The sequence below is a fragment of the Saimiri boliviensis genome, chromosome 2 (assembly GCF_048565385.1).
Source record: "Saimiri boliviensis isolate mSaiBol1 chromosome 2, mSaiBol1.pri, whole genome shotgun sequence".
NCBI classification, from domain to species: domain Eukaryota; kingdom Metazoa; phylum Chordata; class Mammalia; order Primates; family Cebidae; genus Saimiri; species Saimiri boliviensis.
Genome location: NC_133450.1, coordinates 196,674,166 through 196,700,823, shown reverse-complemented (window position 1 = coordinate 196,700,823; position 26,658 = coordinate 196,674,166).

The window sequence follows — 26,658 nt, the reverse complement described above, 5'->3', positions numbered from 1 at the left end:
ATCCTTTCCAAGCAATTCTTAATTAGCCCATCACTGCAGCTCATAGTGAAGTCTGGCAAGTAATATCCATTCTTCCCATAGCAAAGATTTATCGAATGATTGTAAACTGAGTATATTGAGAATTCATTTCATAGTATACTGAGAATTTAGTCCCATGAGCATTTTGTACCAAGCGTTTTCTATCATCTCTGCCAGGAGACGTCCTCAACTGTATATGACATCGTGCTCCAATCATTTGGTCCTTGGCAGCAGACTCACATTGCTAGAACTTTTTCCTGGGTCAGCTTCAGGCATGCTAATTTTGATGTCCCAGGAGATGATTTGTTGATTTGTTACAGCTATCTTGTTTGTGACCATCTGCCACCTCAGTAGCACATTAGTAGAATTAATTTCCTGTCAGAGCTGCCTGTCTTCTCTGGAAGCTTTTCTGGGAGGGAGGCTCCTGTCTTTACTCCTCTGAAGTTTTAAACATAACAAATTTGAATTTTGTCATAGAAGCATTCACTCCCATGCTCCAGTTCTGAGTTGGGTCTACCTGAATGGGTTCTTCTGTCCTGGACTGCTCCTTACGAGCAGCCAATGCTACCTCTTTCTGTTCCTTTCCTACAAACAGGTAGAATTGGAGAAGGGAAGGTTCCTGCACATCTCCTATGCCAAACGAGGTTTTGTGGCAGCCAGCCTTCCCTCCCTCCCTCCCTTCCTCCCTCTCTCCCTTCTTTCCCTCTTCTTTTTTCTTTTCTCTTTCTTTCTTTCTTTCTTTCTTTCTTTCTTTCTTTCTTTCTTTCTTTCTTTCTTTTCTTTCTTTCTCTTTCCTTTCTTTCTTTTTTCTTTCCTTCCTTCCTTCCTCCTCCTCCTCCTCCTCCTCCTCCTCCTCCTCTTCTTCTTCTTCTTCTTCTCTCTCTCTCTCTCTCTCTCTCTCTCTCTCTCTCTCTTTTTCCAGGGTCTCACTCTGTCACCCAGGCTGGAGTGCAGCAGCACAATCTCGCTTCATTACAACCTCTACCTCCCAGTCTCAAGCGATCCTCCCACCTCAGCCTCCCAAGTAGCTGGGATTACAGGCCTGCACCACCACCCCCAGCTAATTTTTGTATTGTCAGTAGAGATGGGGTTTCACCATATTGGCCAGGCTGGTCTTTAACTCCTGACCTCAGGTTATCAACCTGCCTTGGCCTCCCATTTTCTAGCAAGGGTTTTACTCTAAATAGTTCCATTATGGTTTGTGTTGTCAAACCCACTTTTCACCGCAAAGTGGCAGCTCTGTATACAGCTCTTTGCAAAGACCTCTCACGTTTTTAACATCTATGAAGATTATTTTCTTTCTTATGTGGGTTAAAATTTGTGTACACACCAGCTGTTCTCCACGTTATTGCATATTTACTTGGTTGCTGTTCAGCAGCTGGCCCCACACCCTGAAGCATTGACTGTTTTAATGCTACAAACAGCATCTAAGGCTGGAAAGAGGCTCCTTGCTAGTCTTCTTTACTGTTCATCTCATAGTCCGGTCAGTATTACATCTTTGTGGTGCGGCATGGTTCAGCCATTATTTTCTGGCGATGCAGTTTCTAAGATTATCCTCAGTTTCAGATGCCACGTGGTCTCTCCCGATCATCTCACGGTTGCTCTGCTTGTTTAGCTACAATAGAAGTCTATTCTCCACCAGGGGTTCTTTCACAGACAAATAAAAACATGTATCTCTGAACAGGCACAACATCCTGATCAAAGACTTTACATCCCCTTCCTGCAAAAGCTTTGATTAAAAAAAAATTCTTTCAATGGATAATACTTTTATATCAGGTTTCATAGTTCTTTCTTCTTCTATTTTAGGAAATTTTTGGAATTAATTACAATTTCTCTAAGCAACTACAAAAACTACCAGACCTCCCACCAGGAACTTCCTATCAAGAATAGCAAAGATAAAGGCTTTAAGGAACTTCCAATCAAGAATAGTAAAGATAAGGGCTTTAGGGCCCAGCTAAAAAGGCAAAAAGTTCCTTTGATTTTGTGGTATTATTCAGTGGATCAGCACAATCACTATCATGTAAATTCAGTATTCCTTCACCTTCATGCCATAATTTAATAGCTATTTATGAGGATAAAATATTGAATCAAATATTAAGTAGTAATTTAGACTGAGATGCAGATGGATTTAACATTGGAATTTAAAATAATCCTGGACAAGCCCAGTTTGTAACTCACATGTTAGATGGGTTTATTCTGCCTTTCAAGGTAGAAAGGCAGAATAAACCCATTTAAATTGAAAAACTTATGCTTCTAATCATAATGTGTGTGTAGACAAAGCAGATTATTGCCCCCACTCTCCTGATAAGATATACTAAGACAATCTAAGAAATTGCAATTTTAAAACTTTTGTTACAGAACTAAGCTTATAAAGAAACCAGATCAACTAAAATTCGCAAGTGTGAATTTCTTTTGGGAAAAATTAGATGCACATTACTTTCATCCTTGGTGAAAAGGCAGGAGGATCAACGTGCTGCTATTATAAAGGCAAGAGGATGACAGATGACATTTTTGGAGGACTGGGTGTGTGCTGGCATGTCTGTGAACCATGCCTAAGAGCAAAGAGAGTCTGTATAAACCCACAACTCTTTCCAGTGGGTCTTTACCAAGTACATATATAAAAGATTGAAGGCAGGAAAATTGAGAGACTCTCCACGGCACATGTCTATCAGATGAGCTGAAGTAGGAGCTGAATTAACGGAACTCCATGAGCTTTCTGGGCTCTGAGAGGGGGTTAAAGTGATGGTCACTTGCAGTTGATGATGTGACAGAAGAGCTGTCAGAAACTCCCAGGTGTGGCCCAGGAACACATGGCCTGGGATACCTGAGAGCTGCACAGGTAAATGGAGAAGAACCTTAGAAGCATTTCTGGATTTTATACTGTGTAGGAGGCAGTGGTCATGTGTAGCTGAAGACTGGCAGAGAATTGAGTGAGAAACCTTTAAGGCACAGGTATGTAGAGCTCACTGAAATTGAAGGTCAGGCACGATAAATGAAAAAACCCATGGGCACCTTGAGTTTTACACTGAATATGTTGCAGCAGGACCTCTCTAGCTTGAGGAAGAGGAGAAAGCTGGGAGAGATCTCCCTGAAATGTAGGCACCAAGGGCCTGTGGTTGGCAGAATAATGGTCTCCTAATGATGTCCAAGTCTGAATCTTTAGAACCTATGAATATACTACCTTACATAGGAAAAGAGACTTTGCAGATGTAATTAGGTTAAGAATATTGAGACTGAGAGAGTATCCTGTATTACATTCACTCATGTCCAACGTTATCACAAGGGTCCTTATAAGTAAAAGATGGAGGCAGGAAATGTCAGAGTCTGAGAAAGAGATAAGACAAGCAGAGGTTTGTGTTGATGCAATTTTGGGGTTTGAAGATGGAAGGGGATTATGAGTTAAGAATGGAAATGGCCCCTAGAAGGTGAAAAAAATTAAAAATAAAGTTTTTCTTGGTGCCTCAAGAAGGAATATAGTCCTGTTGACACCTTAATTTTATCCCAGTAAGACCTATGTCAGAAATTCACTTGTTTTTGACCCTCAGAACTGTACAATACTGAATTTGCATTTTTTTTTTTTTTTTTTTTGAGACGGAGTTTCACTCTTGTTACCCAGGCTGGAGTGCAATGGCGCGATCTCGGCTCACCGCAACCTCCGCCTCCCGGGCTCAGGCAATTCTCCTGCCTCAGCCTCCTAAGTAGCTGGGATTACAGGCACGCGCCACCACGCCCAGCTAGTTTTTTGTATTTTTAGTAGAGACGGGGTTTCACCATGTTGACCGGATGGTCTCAATCTCTCGACCTCGTGATCCACCCGCCTCGGCCTCCCAACGTGCTGGGATTACAGGCTTGAGCCACCGCGCCCGGCCTGAATTTGCATTGTTTTAAGCCACTTAAGATTGTGGTACTTGGTTGCTGTTTTCTTTAGCAGGGCTAGTAAACTAATAAAGGCCTGAATAAGTCTGAGAGCAGAATAAGAGAGTTTGGAGAAGTTATCCACGCATTCCATATCTTACATAGCATGAGGCAACAGCTGGCTGTTTCTGATGTGGTGGAGTGTGGGCGTGGGCAGCAAGTTTGGGGTGGAGGAGTCAAAATAACAGAGATCTTTCCTAGGAGTGAGCACATGGATCTGTTGAAGGCTGAGAGAAAAGTAGGAGAAATTAAAAATATCCCTCAAGGCACTCAGAAGCCAATCCCTGTCAGGGGAAAGGTTCTGATGGTGTCATCAAATAGATGGAAGTTTGTCGTAAATTGGACTTAACTAAAGCTATCACAAAGCTCACTACTAGCTCTGTGTAAACCAGAATAAATTATCTAACCTGCCTCCTTGCCCCCTCCCATACACAGCTATCATTTACAGCTGAGAAAAAAATGCATATCTGTCTCTGGACATAGATGTTATTTACTTTAACATCTAATGTTATATCATATTTTTATACTCAAAAGAAATATGAGAAATCTGAAGAAGAAAGAATGATGCTTCGTTAAGACACAAGAAAGTCAAAAAAAAGTAGAGACAGACTCAGAAATTAACAAAATATTGGAATTATCAGATACTGTAAGTACTATATTCTAACTATGAGACTATTTTATATATATCATTTATATGTATCATATGCAATATGTTTAAAATATATATGTGTATATATATACATATAATCTGCTAGAAAACAGTAGACATGATGCATGAAACAGCAGAAAAATGGAAATTATAAAACATAAGCCCAAATTAAAATGCTAGATAGAAGAATTATAATATAAAAAATTATTATTATTTTTTCAGTGAGCTCATCAATAGACTGAAAGAGAAATAACTGGTGACTTTAATGACAGACAGGTCAATATAAATGAGTCAAACTGAAACACAAAGTGAAGAAGTAAATGAACAGGGCGTCTGAGATATATAGGTGCAATATCCAACAGTCTAGTAGGAATAGAATCAAAGTCCAAGACGAAGAAAAGAGACAGAATGACACAAAATAAATATTTGAATATATAATAGCTAAGAACTTTTTAAAGTTAATAAGATAGCTCCACCACAGATATAAGATATTTAGAAGACCCCAAATGGGATAAATACAAAGACAGTCCTAAGTAAAGACATCATAGAAAAAGTGCTGCAAATGATAATGTAGACATGATTTTGAAAGCAGTCAGAATAGAAAGATACAGTATAGACAGGGAACAGCAATATAAATTATGGCTGATCTTATAAGACCAAATGAAAACCAGTATACAATAGAACACCATTTCAATGTGCTAAAAAAAAAAAAATTCCTGTTAACCTAGAACTCCATATCAAACAGAATATTTTTTAAAAGTGAAGGCAATATAAAGACCTTTTTAGGCTGGGTGTGGTAGCTCACGCCAGTAATCCAGCACTTTGGGAGGCCAAGATGGGCGAATCATGAGGTCAGGAGATTGAGATCATCCTGACCAACGTGGTGAAACCCCCTCTCTACTAAAAGTACAAAAATTAGCTGGACGTGGTGGTGCACACTTGTAACTCCAGCTACTTGGGAGGCTGAGGCGGGAGAATCACTTGAACCTGGGAGGCGTAGGTTGCAGTGAGCTGAGATTGCTCCACTGCACTCCAGCCTGGTGACAGACAAGATTCCATCTCACCAAAAAAAAAAAAAAAAAAAAAAAAAAGGAAAAAAAAACCTGTTTAAGAAGGAATACTAAGAATATAATGTGTAGTTTATAGATTACAAAGGTAAGCTATAAAGAAAATAGTGCAAGAATTCAAAATATAAAATATATGACAAGATTTCAAATGGTGGGAGGATGGTATTTGGATATGTAGTGTTGTTAAGTTTCTTACACTGCTTTGAAGATGTATAATACTTTTAAAGACAGAGAGCAATAATTTAAAAATATGCTTTATAGTCTATTGAGCAATCACTAACAAATCCCAGAAAGTGATACAACTACAAAGTTAAGACGAGATAAGAGTAGAATTACAAAAAACAAAATAACTGAAAACAGTGAGGAAAGGAGAAAGGGGACAAAGACAGTGATTAACATAAATTAAACCCCAAGAGGGTAGACTTAAATTTAAACATATGAATAGCTATGTTAAATGAAAATGGACTAAGCACCTTAAGTAAAAAGCAAAGATGATCAAACTTGATAAAAGACAAGTGCAAGGATATGTTATTTACAAGAAATACACTTTACAGACACAACAATTTCAGAGTTAAAAATTAAAAAAAAATCAAATTGACAGAAATCACAATCATATACATAGAGTGTCTCCCAATCTATCAAATAAAATCTTGAAGGATGTATCTTCCCATATCCTCTCTGACTTCTAGTTCCTGCATCTTTGGGATTAATTAAGCTAATGTGAATCACTTTATCATCCCCAGCATGCTGCCACCTTCCCCTTGATGTTGTACTGTGTTGGAAAAAAATCCTGATTTCTTTACTCTTCAAAAGTAGTAGCATAAAAGGCAACGGAAAGGAGGTTTATTTGTTTTTTTTCCAAGGAAGAGTGGTTAGCAGGGTTGAATGCTGTTGACAGGCAACCAATGAAGTGGCACATGAAATAGAGTAACAAGATAATTACTAACTTTGGAGATGTTAGGGGCAGAAACCAGATGTCCTAAAGTTTCCAACTTCATTTGAACTCTGGTTGCTATCGTCTTTAAATCAGCTTTAATTTCTCAGGCTACTGAAGTAACATTTGCCTTGGTGATACTCACAGTGTAAGCTTATTTTTCACAGTAAGTCAGTCTTCTCTCCTATACAGAAGACTAAAACATAGTGGCTGTCAAGTCATTAAAAACAATGAGGGGAGGGGGACATAGGGCTGATGACATCCTAATGGCTGAGAAAGCCGTGGTAGGGTGAGGTGAAGGATGGCTAAGGGGGAGGTGACAGCATGTCCTAAAAACAAGAAAATGGCAGCAGAGGTGGCAGCAGGTCTGGTGGCAATGGAGGTAGTAGTAGGGTCAAGAAGGGCAGCAGTGGCCGGGCGCAGTGGCTCATGCCTGTAATCCAGCACTTTGGGAGGCTGAGGCGGCTGGATCACAAGGTCAAGATACCGAGACCAACCTGGCCAACATGGTGAAACCCCATCTCTACTAAAAAATACAAAAATTAGCTGGGTGTGGTGGTGCCTGCCTGTAGTCTCAGCTACTTGGGAGGCTGAGGCAGGAGAATTGCTTGAACCCTGGGAGACAGAGATTGCAGTGAGCTGAGGTCGCACCACTGCACTTCAGCCTAGCACCTGGCAACAGAGCATGACTCTGTATCAAAAAAAAAAAAAAAAAAGAAAGAAAGAAAGAAAGATTGCAGAATAGCTAACAAGAAAGTAGATGTCATTGGGGTGGCAGAAGATAAACAAGTTAAATGTATTGAGAATCACGGATGTCAGGAATAGATTTACAAATACAGAAGTAACACTGAAGTAGTAAATTGGAATTAGAGACAGAGGTGTGAACAAATTTTTTTGGTACATATTCACAGATAGAGTTGAATTCATCTCTCATATATATATATATATATAAAATTATATATATAAATATTATTTTTTTCTTTAGTTCTCTACTGATACTACCTCGAAGCAATGGTGCTGTAGTAGGAATGAGCACGCTGAGTATTAATATCTTTGTTTCTAAATACCATCCTTCCCTGAAAAGAACCAGAACTCCTTAGAAAAGTGGTTGACTCTAGAGCTGGGTTTATAAAAAAGTATAACATGAGCCTGAAGCATTTTGTGGCAAACAAGGAAAAGTTCAAAGAAGATGAGAACATACCAGAAGGACACAGGAGCCATTTTGAAAGAGATTCCGCTGATCAAATCTGGGGAAATTTGACCGTCAAAATGTACTTTACCACTTGCCAACCATGATAGTGATGATATGCAGGAGTTGCTAGAGGGTAATAGACTGGAGGATGGATATAATTAAGAGCAGAATATTGACATTGTTTTACAGTATTACCTCACAAAATAATTAAAATGGGAAACAGTCACTCTATGCTACAGAAACCTGGCAGAGAATAACTTAACCAGATGATCAATGTTAAATAACCAGCAAGGGGAGGGCTCAATATAATTTGCCTCCTGATGTCAGGTCCTGAGAACACACCACTTCAGTGATGTTCCAGTCCAAGACATGGCCTGAGCCTGGTCATAAGGCAGTATTGGATAGACCCTGATTGATGATCATTTTACATAATTACATATCTGTACTCTTCACATTGTCTACATTTCAAAAGACAGGAAAAGACTGACCATCTGTTTGGGATTGAAGGATACCAGACTGATGAAACATGACATCCTGATAGGATGCATGACAGTTGGTGACCTTAATTGGCTTTTGTGATCTGGATGGCAGTGTGGCTGTTGAAGGTGATGTCCTGATTGATATGACTGAAGAGATATGATGAATAAGTGTCCTTGTTTATGAGAGATACATATCAGTGTGTTTGGGAATAATGGGCAATATATTTACGGCTCAGTAGTGGGAATGAGGGGAGAGAGGGCAACATACTAGCAATTAGGCACTTAGGACATATGGGAAAATATGTACAGTTCTTAAAATTATTCTGAATCTTTGAAATTATTTCAAAATAAATTATAAAAATAAGTTAATACAATAACCTACAGCTTTATTAAAAATAACATCCATGGTATTTCATTACTTGTGTGTTTGTGGGGGTAAAGTATTCATAAGATAGATTGGATAAAACAGGTAATTTTCCTGACAAAAACAAGCAATTACATATGATAAAATAAATTAGCAAATATTACTTTCCATGGAGCAGATTGCTAGGCAGTAAAATAAAGATAAATGTGTATATATATGAAGTATCTTGTTTTAGCTTCTGGGCTTTGTGATTAAAAACCGTATTTTGAAATAGTTGTTACTAGAATCAAAGAGTTAACAATTAAAATGTAGAAGTCATAGCCTGAAGTTTACTCTAGACAATCAAAAATGAAAACAACATGTTTCAATGATTTAGCACTGGGATAAGGTTTTGCCTTCTCATGCACCATTTCACTTGCAAATGGATTGACCAATTCAATCAAACTGTAGAAACAGTTGTATTCTCAATGTCAGAAAAAAAAGGTCAAAATGAATGGACTCTACCAAAACATTCTATTTGCTAAATGGAACTAATTTGTAATGTGAGAGGCATTGTTCTCTCCCAAAGATCAAATCTGAGTGAAATGTGAAACACTGGTACCATCTTTATTTTTATTTTATTGCTAAACTTACCAAGAATTGGGTAAAGGACTTCTAATGTGCATAATGTTAGATGAGAGTAAGAGGATTTTGGAGAAAAAATAAGAAAAATAAAATACTATAGATCAATTGAAAAAAGAAGAAATAGGACCTGACAGCAGTCTGGAATACAGAATAAATAAGATTAAAGTGAACCCTGGGCTTGTGCGTTGGGGAAACATGAAATTCAGGAACAATCATATTGAAAAAAAACACAAAAAAACAAGTAAATAGAAACAATGTTAAACCCACTATTAAATAATGACCAAAACAGGCACCTAGTTTTCAAGATAATTATATGAACTTATTAAATACTTGCTAAGAATGTGAGACTTATGATTGCAAAAAATTTATAAGGTATACTAAGAATAATACTTTTAGATTATTTTAATTAAAGTGGAGAAAGCAGCAGTGATCCAAAAATGCCAAAATGTCAAAGACCTTTTCCTTAATATGAAGAAAGAAAATATTTCTTGTTCTGAGATTAGGGAAAAATAATTGAAAGATAAACCTTAATAGTTCAGCCAACAATTGGGCATTAGTGCCCTATGGGATTCATTCACTATAATGTGCAACCTTTTCTATTCAAAGATGATACAATTAATTCATAATTATAGAGCATGTGTTCTGAGTCCTTTTAAAAATAATGGTTATTGACTGGTAATTGTCTGCCACACTCTCTAGCTCAACCTTATGACAAATGACCCTCATCTGTTAAATAAAGAACAAGATTCAGAATTCCTGCTCCTCCAATGATTTTTAGAAACCTATGATTGAGCTTCATGAGATTGCTGCTTTAATCGATTGAACTGCTTGTCACAGAACAGCCTGAAGGGCAGTGATGCAAAACACAGGATAGCAGTATCATTGCTATTACCTGAAAGCTTGTTAAAATTTAAATTCTCAGGCTCTACCCCAGACTTCCTGAATCAGAAATTCTTGGAGTGGGCCCAGCAATTGTGATGTAATAATACGTCTTTTTTTCTTCCTTTCTTTTTTTATAAGAGGGAGTCTTGCGCTGTTGCCCAGGCTGGAGTGCAGTGATGCAATCTTGGCTCACTGAAATCACCACCTTTTGGGTTCAAGCCACCACCTCCCGAGTTCAAGTGATTCTCCTGCCTCGCCTTCCTAGTAGCTGGGATTACAAGTGCACCCCACCATGCCCAGCTAATTTTTGTATTTTTAGTAGTGACCGGGTTTTGAAATGTTGGCCAGGTTGATCTTGAACTCCTGACCTCAAGTGATCTGCCTGTCTCGGCCTCCCATAGTGCTGTGATTACAGGAATGAGTCTTATAGTAAGTTGAAAAGCACTACTATAAGGTAACTTGTTTCTTTTGTACTCAGTATGGTAGAGATGAAATAACAGTGACTGATCATTTCTTAAAAATATTTTTTGTACATGGGAATTCATAGGTAATTATGAATATTCCTGTTGATGAAAGGTCTCTATTGCTTAGAAAAATGTGATTTTTTTTTTTTTTTTTAAAGCAGAGCATGTCTAGCACTCCTAGGAACTTGTATTATTTTGTTGGATAAAGTTGGAGCAAGAATACAGAGTAAACATTAAAGCTCATAAATCAGGCACCCCAGCTAACAGTCTTCAAAATCTCATTAATATTGTCTGAATCACTGTTTTCACAATGGAGAGAAAGAAGGCAGGCTTTATTTCAGGAAGCCAGAGTCTTTTTGTTTTGTTCTGCTACTCCTAACACGAGGCTCTATTTTTGACAACTACTAATTGCCCTATAAAACACATTCTCCCCAACAATGCTTCTTTGTTGCTTCCTGGTACTGTCATTCTCCACCCCAGTTGTGCTCTCACCGTTTCATCCTTTAGCTTCTTCCCTTCTTTATCTACACCCGCCTACATTGTGTCAATTATCATGACGCACACAACGTATTTAGCGCCCTCTAGTTGCAATTTAGAGAACTGATCCAGCAGTTAACCCTAATTACCCAATGTTTTCTTTTGCAGGCAAAAACAATTCTGAAATGATAACTAATATCCTTTAAGAGCTTCTTTTGTGCCAGGAAATGTCCTTGGAATTTGAATTACAATTATGAAATTAAAAAGAAGGCACACGAGACTTGATGAAGAAAGAAACGAGACCAGAAATGGAAAATAAGAAATTTATCTAAAAAAAAAAAAAAAAAAAAAAAGATACAGAACACATTAACAGATTTACCAGATCAAGAAAAGTATAATTACTTACATGATTATAAATATTTTTACTTGAGGCATACTAAAATGCCAAAATGTAAGATAGATTTTGGAATTCTATCAATGGGAAAAAAATATAAACAAGGATCTAAAGAATGTTTTTCTGTATCTTATATACCAATGCAATAAAGGATAATAAATATATTCATGTTCTACATATAGGCTACTATGCCAGCTAGTGATGAAGGCCATTAATCCTAATGCCAACCAACTGAGACCTAAGTTATTTCCTCTGATCTAAGGGATGGGGTGGACCAGCTTCTGTAAGCTTTCTGTGTTGCCTTCTCCATACTACAAAATCTGCTTTATGCCAGCCAAACCCAGAACGTTTCACACCAGCCAAACTGCAACTCATGTTGAAACATGAATAACCAGGAATCTCCAAATATGAAGCCCACTCTTAATTTCACTAATCTCCAAAAATGTGTTTCCACCCAGATTTTTTGTCCTTAGTACTGGTCCATTTACACTGTCTACTAACACAAAAACATTGAAAAGTTGAAGCTTTAAACTAAATATCCCCTTCTGTGATATTATAAAAAAAACATGGTGACATGCAATAACCTCCTGGACAATGAGAGGGTAAGTGATATTATTCTTGTTGCACAAACCATGCTATCCTCACTTTTATAAAATTATTTAAATGCAGATATTTCAAAACAATGTAAGAGAATACTAAGATTGTAAAAATCCTCACTTGCTGATGGAAAACCTGAAATATAATGATATTAAGAAAAGTGCCTCTGGTTACTAGAGATTTAACAGCAACAAGCTGAGCTTATACCCAGCAGGGATTCAACAAAGCCTTGCTCAATGACAGATCGAACATTAGTCTTAGTTTAAAATCTAGTTCTCTATGCAGAACATTGCCCACTGTGTCTTCTGGGCATGTTCTTAGCAAACACAGTAGCAATCTCTACATGTAATTATAGTTCATAGGATGTGGGGAAAGAAAATTTTCACTTTTAATTTAAGAGGGTGAGTCCCTGTTAAGCATCAGCAGGATATCTGCCACTCACTCTCAGGAATTTAAATCATGTAGAGAACAAACTAAAATCTCAAAGAGAGAACTGGTAACTGCATTAGGAAAATGTATTGGCAAAGGTCAGATAAAAGTATACACAGATCAAACCAAATTTCATATGCATCCTTAGCCATTTGGGAAATGGGGAAATATGTGCCTATTGGGGAAGTCAAAATTATTAGAGTTGAATGCATATAAAATACTGGAATAGAATAACTTCTATTATTAATATAAGTTAATAATAACGTTAATAATAAAGTAATATGTGAAAAATACTTAAATAATCAAGTGAATTGTTTTATAACTATTAAATTAGTAAACTCAAAAAGACTCTGGTCCAATTTGTCATGAGTATGACTAAAAATAGGAATTATATATATACATATATATATTCTATATGCACACAAACATACATAAGTATATGAGGAACAAGTATTAGTTTTGAAAATATAGTACCATGAACCATAATATGTATGTTTCATTTAGCAATTCTCTTAATTTGAAGAAGAAAAAGATATATGTATCTAGTTACAGAGTATTTTTAGCATTTTCCATTTTTGCAAAACATAGAGACAATATTAATGATTAATGTTAGAAAATGAAGGCATTATAGATGTACTCAAATATTATGTAATGTTTATATTATAACTGATTGAGGCTATGTAAGAACATGCAAATATGCTTATTATATGTTGTTTAAAAATATAAAACACATCTACTATAATCATAAGAATACAAATTATATATGTGTATAGACAAAGCCCAAAGGAGATTATGCAACAAAACGAAGTCAGTTACTTTTGGTACATGAATAGAAAATGATGTTCTTTACTTTCAGACATCTTTTATAATATTGCTAATACAAAATTGCTACAGTAAAATTTGTGTGTATAGATAGATAGATTGGTACCCTATTTGTGAGATTTTTTTCATGAAATTTTCAGTCCTCAACTATAGTAAATCACTATATGAAAATTTGCAAAAAGGCCAAAGAGGAAGTTGTCTTTAAATCTCAAATACAGAGTCAAGTTGTGACCTTAACATAAATAAATATATATATATATATATATATACATGTTATATATGTGTGTGTGTACATATACACACGTATATTATTGTTTTGCCAAAAGTATAATTTGAGGCTACCTACTATTTCTCATTTTTATCTTCTTCATAGCAATAAGGTCTAGAAACATTTTAGTTTACCATGGATTTCGAATACTGCTTTATTGTCAGTCTTATGTTTGTCATTCTTGCCATAATTACAGTATGTGTTATATCAAGAGATGCTCTCTGTACCATTCCCAGAGACTCAGTTACTGTGTGCCTTGCCAATAGTGTGGGCAAGTATCAGAGTAACATCTGATAAAACAGGGACATATATTCCTTGGACAGTTTTCAGATATTATTTGATATAAATGTCAGAGTAATTAAGTCTGAAACCACAAATACTTGAATGAAAACAATTCACTTATAAAAATATGTTAATATGAGAAAATATTATTTTATACTAGAAATGTGAAAACTCTTCTTCACAGATTTAAAATATTTTAGGAAAAAGTATGAAATCTCAATCACCTCTTCCATGCGTTATAGTCAAATATATTGCAAAAAATTTATTTAATCTCAAGAGGATATAGGCCTTTGATAGTCCTGGAAATCAGTCCAATTGTAGTAAACATTGTTATTGTTTGACTTTTCCTTATTTTCTTTATTGTCCTGATTAATTCCAAATGTATTTGAGACATCTTAGAGTAATGAAAATTAAATGAGAAGACTGAAAAAAGTTTTCAAAATTTTTTTGCTAAACAATGTTGGGCTGATTTATTAAACAATTTAGAATTTAAACTTAATTCTATTTTCAGTGATGCATAGAAGGAAAAACATGATGGCATACAAAATGTCTAATTTTTTAAACAAATTCATGTGAGCAAACATTTTACTGGTCCTAATCTTATGGAAAAATTATTTCAACTTTTATGTCATCTGATACTTGCTTATCTTAGTAAATAGTAACTTGCTCAGGATGAAAATGTGATGTCATCCTGGCTCTATCACATAATAAATTAAATCAGCAAATCCTAGGTCTGCTTTCAAAATATATCTACAATCTGATGATTCTTTCTACTTATACACATTTAACCCCCTGCTCCAAGACACCACTAGATTACTGGATCCTTTCCATAACTGTTATCTGAGCTGTTTGCTTTTACTCTGGCTCCCCAGGAACTTATTTTCATCCCAGCTGCTAGAGGGATCTAATGAAGCCAACAACAGACCATCACAGTTTTCTCACAAACCTTCCATGCTGCAAGGAGTAAAGGCTTACAAAGCCCTAAATAAGTAGGCTTCTGCAACTTCTCTCTTGCTGTCATCCCCTTTCTATTTTGATGGTTCTGTTTAAATCTCACTGAGTTTTGTGCAGTTCCTCAAATATACCAGGCATTTTCATATCACAGGAGTTTGTTAATTCTGTTCCCCCACTTTTAAAAGATTATTTTTAAAGTAAATTTGATAGATAACATTGTATTTGCTTATCTTGTACAACACGATGATTTCAAGTATTTATATACATATGCAGTAGCTACATTGTGTTACCTTATATAATTATCACTTTTGTAGTAAGAGTGCTAACCTCCACTGTCTTTACATTTTTCAAGAATATAAAAAATTCTCATTATAATCACCATACCACATAATAGATCTCTTTTATTTATTACTCCTATATAACTATGTTTATGTATACTTTGGCCAATGTCTTCTCAAGCCCTCACTCCCCACCAACCTCCCTAGCCTCTGGTAAGCACTACTATACTATCTACACCTATAAAACCAATTTTTTAGATTTCTCATGTAAGTGAGATCATGAGGTTATTTACTTGTCTGTGCCTGGCTTATTTCATTTAATTTAATTTCTCCCAGATTCGTTCATGTTGTCCCAATGATAGTATTCCATTCCTTTTTATGGCTGTATGGTATTCTATTGTGTATACATATACAACTTTTTCTTTATTCATCCATTTATTGGCACTTAGATTGATTCCATATCTTAACTATTGTAAATAGTGCAGCAGTGAACATGGAAGTAAAAATATCCACTTAACATACTAATTTCATGTTCTTTGAATATATAAACAAGAGTGGGATTGCAAGATCATATGCTAGCTCTCTTTTTAAAATTTTGAGGAACCACCCTACTGTTTTCCATTATGGCTGTGCTAATTTAAAGTCCCATTGACAGCATATAAGAATTCCTTTTTCTCCTCATCCTCAACAACACTTATTTTTGCCAATTTATAATAGCAATTCTAACAGGAGTGAGATGGTATCTCACTGTAGTTTTGATTTGCATTTCCCTGATGATTAGTAATATTGAACATTTTTTTCATATACCTGTTGGCTATTTGTATGTCTTCTTTCAAGAAATGTCTACTCAGATCTTTTGCTCATTTTTAAATCAGATTGTTTCTTGTTGGTGGTGGTTGTGTTATTGTTTGAGTCTTCTACATAATTTGGATCTTAACCCCTTAACAGATATGTATGTGAATATGTTTTCCCATTCTGTGGGCTTTCTCTTCACTCTGCTGATTATTTCTTTTGCTGTGCAGAAACTTTTGATGTAATCTCATTGGTCTAATTTGTTTGATGTAATCTCATTTGTCTAATTTGTTATTGCTGCTTGTGATTTGAATTCTTACCGAAACTATCTTTGGCCAGATCAATGTCCTGGAGCTTTTCCCCTATGTTTTTGTCTAGTAGTTTCATAGTTTTGGGTCTGACATCTATATCTGTAATCCATTTTGAGGTTTTTTTTTTATAAGGTGGTAAATAAGAATCTAATTTTATTCTCCTCCATGTGAATATCCAACTTTATCCAAAAGATTTAATGCAGAGACTGTTCTTTTTCCACATGTATTCATGACACCTTTGTTGAATATCAGTTGCTTGTAGATGTGTGCATTTATCTTGGGGCTCTCTATTCTATTCCATTTGTTTACATGTTTGTTTTTATGTCAGTATCATGCTGGTTTGATTACTATAGCTTTGTAGGATATTTTGAAGTCAAGTTATATTATACCTCAAACTTTGTTCTGTTTGCTCAGGATTGTTTTTGCAATTTGTAGTCTTTTGTGGTGTCATACACATTTTTGTTGTTGTTGTCATTGTTTTTTTGTAAAAAATGTCATTGGTAGTTTGATAGGAATTGCACTGAATCTGTAGATCACTTTGGGTAATGTGGATGTTTTAACAGTATTTATTTTAATCATGAACATTTTATTATTGTGTAGCTACTTTAAATGAAAAGACTAATTTGACTTACTGTTCAGATACCTCACGATTAGTATACAGAGATGTTACCAAACTTTGTGTGTTGATTTTGGGTTTGCTCATTCTGGGTTTGCAGTGATTGGCTGAGGAAACCACATTCCAAATTGACATCCAGTTGTATAACCATCCAAAGCAAATCCATTTGCTTTGTAACTGACATCTTTACTGAATTTGTTTATCAGTTCTAAAAGATTTTTTTGCAGTCCTTAAGATTTCTCTCTATAAGATCATATAGTCTGCAAACAGGCACAATTTAACTTATTCCTTTTCAAATTGATGCCTTTTATTTGTTTCTGCTGTTTCATCATGCTGGATAGGATTTACAGTACTATGTTGAATAAAAGTGGTAAAGAAGACCCCTGTACGCTTTGGAATTGGCTCTTTATGTATTATAGAATATCTGATTTCACACATGTTTAAGGAATATTGTGATAACAAGATACCAATGCAATATCTCATAGACAGGTGATTATTTCAGACAATAAACCTGTAACAGAACTCTAGAGATTCATGGGTAAACTCACATTATTCCTAAAAATTGGATGCTTTGTTTGTCTTCCTCTCTGACCAGTACTCTAATCAATGTACTGTGCGGTTTCTCTGCCCAGTCTAGATTTGCAGTGATTGGCCGAGGGAACCATTACAAGCTAACATGCAATTGCATATTTGACATCTTCATTTCAAGTTCAAATAGAAATCTCAAAGTTTATTGACCACTCTTAGGTAATTTTTAATGTCTTTGCTGACTTCTGCCCCACTTAAATGCATAATGTGAGAAAGTTAAATGGCGGAATCTTAGATGTTCCATTATTCTTGGCCTAAATTACTTCACTAGGGAATTCATCTATGTCCATAGCTTTAAATACAAACTATATATCATCCAGTTTTTTTTTTTTTGTTTCCTTTGTAACTAATGTCCAAAGCACAAACAAATTCCTCTACTTTCAAAAAGTATTTCCAATTCTCTCTTCATTTTATTTCCTGGGTGACTACCCTCCTGTGGGCCACTGCCATCTCTTTTGGGACATACTGCCATGACCCCCTTACTGGTTTTCCTGCTTCTACTTCATCTGATAAAGTTTACTCACTTTATTGCAAGAAATAGATACATATATAGTTTTTTAAAAAACAAAACAAACACTGCAAATCATAAGCTAGGTTATATTGTCTCTTTGCTGAGAAGTCACCAATGGCTTCTCATTATATTTATAATAAAATTCAAATTCTTTATACTGATCTACAATGTCCTATATGTTCTGGCCTCTGCCTATTTTGCTGTTATTTCTTATCCCTTTCCTCTTTGCCCTCTAATTTCAGTTATAGTGGCCCTCTTGCTTTTCCTTAAATTTGCCCAAACTATTCTTGGTCTGAATTCATGGGTTTCTCTACCACAAATGCTTGGATTCTAGACACAAAAGCCTCTCTCCATTTTGGCCTTTATGTCACAAATTAAATGATTCTTTTTGAATAAGACAATTAATGTAAAGTAACTCATTCATGTTTACTTTCAGTGACTATATAGTGCATCATCCTGTTTTATTTTTCCTACTGTACTCTCTTGAATTGTCTTATTTATTTCTGTCATCATATCCTAGGAAGTAAATAATATAAGTTCAGGTGCCTCGTATGTCTTGTTCATTCATCTATCCACAGAACCTACAACAATATCTGGCATCTAGTAGGTAGGTACTCCATGCTTAGTTTTCAGTGAACTAATAAAATATACGCTTTTAAGTGTTATTGTCCTAGATCCTCGTATTCTTCAGAGATTATAAATGATTGATAAGGTATGTTCTACTTTTAAAAAATTTCTAATTGCGTAACTTTGATATGTATATAACGTAGGTATCACTAATCATTGTTCCATATCAGCAGTCTCCAGTTTCTTAAGTTCAGCTTTCTAAGAAGAGGTATTTGGATGGTTCATCATGGCCTTCCAAAGTCTCCAGCCCTCGTCTTTTGGATTTATACGTTTCAGCAGACATTGTGGTGCACTTCTGTATGTAAACTGTTTGCAAGTGAAGTCCTATTACTGATGAAGCCGTGCTTTGGGGATCAGAGAAGGGAAGGTCGACTGAGTGCAGGCAATAGAAATGTTTTCCTTTTCTGCTGGAGGCTAGGTGTAGGCTTATAAAGATTTAGCTTCTACATGTTTTTTGTTTGTTTGTCTTTGTTTGAAAATTCAAATAATTTCTCTTTCCTTATTTCGTCGCTAGGTTCAGATACATGAACATTCTAAGATCATCCTAGGTCAGCTTACCCAGTACGAGCTCCTAGGCATCAAAGTCCTTTCCATTTCATTTGAAACACCTATTCCATGCTAGTGATCTCGTGAGTTCTCATAGCTATACTCACTATATTTCTGTCCACAAGAAAGAACAACAACAAAAAAAAACCAGAAAAACTACTGAACAATCAGCATGTCCCTATTGTCCTCTTATCTCTTTGATAATTAGCCTTTTTGACCCATTACATTTAGAGCCATGTATTATTAAACATAGTTCCTTTTTCCTCAAGGTCAGATAGCACGAGGCATTCCTAGAAGATGAGGAGGACATCTTTGCTTACATTTTGCTTTAATGTAGCAAAATAAAGACAGAAAAATAAGCCAGTTATGTTATCAAACAAAACAGTCTGGAAATCAATGTTTTTAGGTTTAAAAAACTCCTCCTCCTCAGAGATGAAGAATGGGATGGAGTGGGACAAGTGACGGAAGAGAAAGATTGTTCAGTTCTGCCCTCCTGGGAAGCTACATACCTGAGCATTTCTTAAAGAGTGTCAACTGGCCCTTCTTGTCATTGGTGAGTTTGAATAACTGGCATTGGGTGGTGTGAAACAGCTCCGTACAAAATGGGATAAATAAAGAGTTCAAAACTGATCTGCAGGAAGTCTGGAAGCAGCACATTTAAAATGACTCCGAATTTCTGATTCAGATGAGAGTGTGACCCAGGTAAAACAGACAGATCAGCAGTTCCTGCTCTCTTGGTTTCCCTGAGGATCTTCACAAGTGAGGCTGACCCTTTCAGAAATAAATTATGACTGGGTCATGAGGCCACAGAACATTATATCATGGGAAACAGGCTGGGGCCCTTCCCAGAAACTTGTTTAGATGATAATGGCAAGCCAGGCACTGCTGGGCAGCACAAAATCTTGTAGGAAGTAAAGTGAAGGTGATATTAAAATACTTCTATATAGCTTCTTATTGATTTTTAAATATTTCCCATTTTGTCTGCTTGTTTGTTTGTTTTCTGGCAAGGGAAACCCAGAAAAAGTGCTTACAGAAAAATTTAAATTATCTGTCTTTAATTGTGTAGTGAACAGAGAAGGGATTTGGAAGGACAAAGTATCAGGACTCATCTTTACTCCTTATTATATGATCATAATCAAGTCATTTAACTTTGTTGAATCCAGTTTCCTTATCTATAATAAGAACGAAAATAACAATAGTTCTCATGCAGCCTGAGTGTGAGAATTAAACATTAAATAAAATATTTTTATATGCTCTGAATTATCTTAAAAACACCATTCATTATTTTTTATTTCTGTTATCACTGCTAACATCCTGTCGGTACAGGGTTTAATGCCTATAGTCTTAATTTGTGGTCTATAATGTACAAATATATATACATGTTTAGCATCGGGGTGAAAGTATTCCTGAACATCGTCTAGTCAAATCACTCAGTTAGTGTTTTATTCTTCTCTACAAAGTGCATGTCAATCAGCTATTTGAGCCTTCCTCAGGGAACTAACAATTTCATAAGTTCTTAATCTTTTGTCAGCACGGACTGTTGGAAGACCCATTCTCATCCCGAGCTGAAATTGATCTTCTTGTAACTTGCATTCAGTGATTTCAGTACCACTTCTATGATTCATAAATTCAGCCTGCCTGTTTTACATTAATCTTTATAATATAGAGTAAATATTTCCAGAAGAATATTAGTAATTAATTCATAATTAGAAGTTTTTAGAAAGGTATTATTTACTTTTACCTCATAATCCTTATAAAATTCCACAAGACAAACCCTGTTATTTATGTTCCCCATGGCAAACTGAATAGAAAGATGGTGATTTTCACACACTTTACCTGCTTTCATGGGCGTGATAATCATTGGTCTTGAATTGTACACATAAAGTAGTTAGGGGTATACTCAAGTATTGCACAAAGCAAGGGTATAAAAAACCCATGTTAATGCAAAGAAATATCATCTGGGGATAAGGATTCAAGTTGTCATTCTCATAGATGATGTATTAGAATATTTTGCATTGCTATAAAGAAATATCTGGGAATGGGGCTGGGCGCAGTGGCTCACACCTATGATCCCAGCACTTTGGAAGCTGAGGCAGGCAGATCACCTGAGGACAGGAGTTTGAGACCAGCCTGGCCAAATGGTGAAACCCTCTCTGTGGGGAACACTCCCGTGTGAGACCCCTAAAAGGCGTGAGTCTCACTATACAGTGAGTTTGATCCCAAACACAGTTCCCTACTGGAGGCAGTCGAGCTATCCGGAAATATAGGAAGAAAGATGAATGATCAGTTTCTAATATCAACCACAGTATCATTTGGGCCTAAAACTATGCGTTGCTGCTAGACCGAGTGACCCCCTACGGCAACCAGTTCCTGCTTTTAACCTTTTTATGACTTTAAGAATAATCCTTAAACCTTACTTACCAGACTGCCTTGTACCCTAGATAATGGTTTAACTGTCAATATTTGCAAAGCAAAATGCCACCATAAGGGATGGCTTTGATTCCTGACTCAGAGATTCCTGAATGGGGAAATTGAGTTAAGTTGAGTTAGGAGTAGACAAAGGAAAATCCGGTTAAAAGATATTCTGATAAGCAAAACCAGAAAACCTTTTCACATCTCAGTTCTAAAACAAGATCAAACCAGAGATACCTGCTGCCAGGAGGAATAATGTCTGGATGTAAACAAGCTTTGTGATCACAGGAAATTGTTACCTTTTACAACCACTGATTGTGTATTTGACTTCTCTATTGTATAGGCCATGTGAGGCATACATTTACATTCCTCTTACTATGACGTAAACCAGAGCCAAGAAAGTGTATTTATTCCTGGCCTTTGAAAAATAAAATTTGCTGTTTAGGTACAGCCTATCAGCCCTCCAGACGCCTCGCTTTCTCTCTCTCTGTTTTTATTATTTTCTCAGGCGCACTCCCTCTTCCAGGTATTGGGACCCTCTTGCAGGTCGAGAGACCCCCGGGCAGACGTGCCTACCCATCCGGATGGTCCACGACACCTCTCTCTATTAAAAAAAAAAAAAACTACAAAAATTAGCCAGGCATATGGCAGGTGCCTATAATCCCCACTACTCAGGAGGCTGAGGCAGGAGAATCAGTTGAACTTGGGAGTAAAAAGTTGCAGCGAGCCAAGATTGCACCATTGCACTCCAGCCTGGGCAGCAAGAGCAAAATTCCATCTCAAAAAAAAAAAAAAAAAAAAAAAAGAAAAGAAAAGCAAAGAAAGAAAGATCTGGGAATTGGTAGAATTGATAGGCTGGATATGGTGGCTCACACCTGAAATCCTATGACATTGGGAGGCCAAGGAGGGAGGATTGCTTGAGGCCAAGAGTTCAAGACCAACCTGGATAACATAGCAAGATCCCATCTCATTAAAAAATATATATCTGAGAATTGGTAATTTATAAGAAAATACAGTTAATTTTCTTTGGTTCTGCAGGCTGTACAAAAAGCATTGCACTGTCATCTCCTTCTGGTGAGGCCTCAGGAAGTTTATAATTATGGCAGAAGGCAGATGGAGTGCAGTCATCTCACATGGTAAAAGGGGAAGCAAGTTAATGAGTGCCACACACTTTTAAAAAATTAGATCTCATGGGAACTCACTACCTCAAAGACAGCACCACCACAAGAGGTCTGGCCTCATGACCTAAACATCCTCAGTAGGCCCCCAATTTCTATACTGAGGATTACATCTGAACATGAGATTTGGAAAGGATATCAAACTATATCATTCTACCCCTGACCCTTCAAACCTCATGTTCTTTTCACATTGTAGAATACAATAATCTCTTCCCAATAACAAAAGTCTCAACACATTCTAGCATCAACTCAATCAAAAGTTTCTAGTCCCAAGTCCGTAGTTTAATCTGGAGTTGAGTTCTTTCCACCTATGAGCCTGTAAGTAAAAACAAGTTATTCAATTCCAAGATACAATGGGATTACAAGCAATGGATAAACATTCCCATTCCGAAAGGGAGAAATCAGCCAAAAGAAAGGGGTTATGGACCCCATGCAAGTCTGAAGCAAGGTAGTTATTCAATCTTAAAGCTCCAAAATAATCTTTTTTGACTCCTATCCTGCGTCCAGGACACACTGCTACAAGGGGTAGGTGCCTAAGGTCTTGGACAGCTCCACTCTTGTCGCTGTTCTAGGTTTGGGACACAAGCACCATTGGCTGTATCATTCTATGATCTGGAAGGCAGTGGCCCCCTTCCCGCAGATCCAGTAGGAAGTGACACGCTGGAGATTCTGTGTAGGGGAATCCATCCTCACATTTCCCCTCCACACTGCCCTAGTAGAAGTTCTCTGAGAGAACTTCACTCTTAACAGCAGAATTCTCCCTAGGCACCCAGGCTTTTCCATACACACTCTGAAATCCAGGTGGAGGCTGCCAAGCTTCCTTCACTCTTGCACTCTATGCACCTGATTGCTTAACATCATATGGAAACCACCAAGGCTTTTGGCTCAAGATGTATCTGGGGTCCTTTGAGCCATGGCTGGAGCTGGAGCAGCAGGGATATGGGGAACAGCATCCTGAGGATGATGCAGTTCTCCTAGGCCTCTGCATCTTTGATTAGAGGAGCTACCTAGAAGATCTCTAAAATTCCACTGATGTATTTTTCATAATGTCTTGGCTTTTAGTACTTGGCTCCCTTTTAGTTATTCAAATCTCTCTAGAAGTTAGTTTCTTCAGCCCTCTTAGATTCTTCCCCTGAAAACAGGCTTTTCTTTTACATCACATGGTCAGGCTTCAAATTTTCCAAACTAACATACTCTATGCTACTTTAAAATGTTATAATTTTAAGTCATTTTTTTTTTGCTCCTGAATCTGAGCATATGCTGTTAGAAGCAGCCAGGTCACATCGTGAATACTTTCTTCATCAGAAGAATATTCTGCCAGATATCCTAAATTACCTCTTTTAAATTCAAACTTCCACACATCCATAGAGTGTGGACAGAATTCAGCAAAATTCTTTGCTAAGGTACAACATGGTTGACCTTTGCTCCAGTTCCTGGTAAGTGCCTCATTTTCATTTGAGATCTTGTCAGTCTAGACTTCACTGTCCACATCTCAGTCATCATTTTGGTGACAACCATTTAATCAGTCTCTTATAAGTTCCAAATTTTCCATTGTCTTCCTGTCTTCTTTTGACTCACCCCTACCCCCACCTGCACCCCACCAAACTCTTTCAACCTCTGCTTGTTAATCAGTTCGAAAGCTGCCTCACTCTTCAGTACCAATTTTCTATGTTAGGCCACTCTTGCATTATTAAAAGAAATACCTGAGACTGTGTAACTTATAAGAAAAGAGGTTTAATTGGCTCCTGGTTCCACAGGGTGTACAGGAAACATAATGCCCATATTTGCTTCTGGTGAGGCCTCAGGAAGCTTACAATCATGGCAGAAGCTGAAGGTGGGGGCAGGTGTCCTGAATGGCAGGAGCAGGAGCACTATCTTAAGGTACTTATGAGCCAAACATGGCCCCACCTCCAACACTGGGAATTACATCTCAACATGAGATTTGAAAGGGATATCGAACTATATTAGATGGCAAAACAAACTAGAGGAAGAGAGGACTCTAAAATATCCTGACCATTTGTCATTGTATTTGTGCAAAGATACTAGATTGCTGAATGAGTTGTGTTTGCTTGAATAGCTAATTTTGTGACTTTGGAAAGTCAGTTTCCATCTAGTAAGCAGAATGATAATGGTCAAGTTGAAGTTATTACTAGCACATAAGTTAGATGCAGGATAAATGCCTTATTTTGAAAAATATTGTATATAGAATAATATCAAACAAATAATAATTAATACTATTATAATTATTATAGATTTAAAATCAGGATCAGCCATGCTGGTTCACACCTGCAATCCTAGCACTTTAGAAAGCTGAGGCAGACAGACTGCTTAAGCCCAGGAGTCTGAGCCTGGCCAATGTGACAAAATCCTGTCTCTACTAAAAAAACATATATGTACACACACACACACACACACACACACACACACACACACACACACAAAAATATTGACAAAGTATGTGGCAGGTGCCTGTAATCCCAGCTACTTGGGAAGCTGAGGCACGGGAATCACTTGAACCCTGGAGGCAGACATTGCAGTGAGCTGATATTTTGTCACCGCACTTTTAGCCCGGGCAATGGAGTGAGAGGAGTCTGTCTCAAAAAAAATTAAATTAAATTAAATTGGTTAATTGCTGGTAGATTTGTCTCAAATTGAGAAAAAACATCTAGATTTACATTTTCTAATATTACAAGGTGTTCATCCTATTTTAAAAGTGAGAAAAAGATTCTTAAAATGGATAAGCAACTTGTCTAGCTCACATGGGTAGTTAGTAAAGAACCTGTCAAACAACCACATTACTGCCCAGTGCAAAAATTTTAGAACTATCTATATATTTAAATAAATAGATATAAATTTATATAATTATGTATTACATATAATCTAATATATATGAAATGATATATATAGTAGAAATATATATTTTTATATAAAATATAAATGTAATCAAATATATATATTTTATTTATGATAACCTTATTATTACATATAATTTATGTATGCACACTTTTATTTTCTGTAGCCCATTTTTATTTGGTAGTAAAGTTCTAAATATAAAATGAATTATTTCTTCCATACCTGTGTTTATTAACGCAATATGAAGATCACTTTCATCAATGCTCCATCCCAGTTCTAAGTGATGGAGACAAGGAAATGATCAAAACAAAAAGAAGTTAAATTTTGCTGTCCAGTATGGAAGACAAAGAGGAGCTTTTCAAAACTACAGCTCATTTTGGTTTTACTCATTGTTTATTTGAAATATACCAAACCTAACTTTTTAAAAAGAAGACATCTGATGTATTTCAAAGAAAAATATTTAGTCTACTCATTCTCATTCAGTCAGAGTGAAATTTTAAGAATATAATAATTTATGCTTCATAGATGTTGGTCACTTCTTTCTTGTTTATTGAATGGATATACACTGCATTTCTATGCCAAAGTCACTATTGAGGTGACATTTAATGGCTCTTCCTTTCAACAACATACTGTAGCAAAAATTATAAATACAGTGTTTAAATAGAATGCTGTGCTTTGCTCCGAGGCTAAAGGTTCAGTAGGAAAAGCTCAAACTAGATAACACTTGAAAATTAACTTGAAGCAAACAGCTTTCCACAAATCATATTCTACATATATAGTCTATCATTTTCTTTTCATTTAATTCACCTATGTGTAACAGTGCACTTTCTGGCAGTGGAAGCAATGGAAAGAAAGTAATGGAAAAATTGAATAATGCAACATTTTATCTCTGACCATTATAAATACAATCTGTTCTTTTTTGGTTAAATATGCCCTTACTTTAAATGCAGGCAGGCAGAAGAAAATAAATTGTATCGTCCTAGCAGCATTTTACTTCTGGGCTTTTATGTCCTGTTTCAAAAGGATCTCAGTTAGGTGACTCCTGACTCTGTTTTTTTTTTTTTTTTTTCCTACAACAAATTGCTAAATCAAGTTTAGTGTGATATTCTGAATCTGGACACACAACCACATTTTC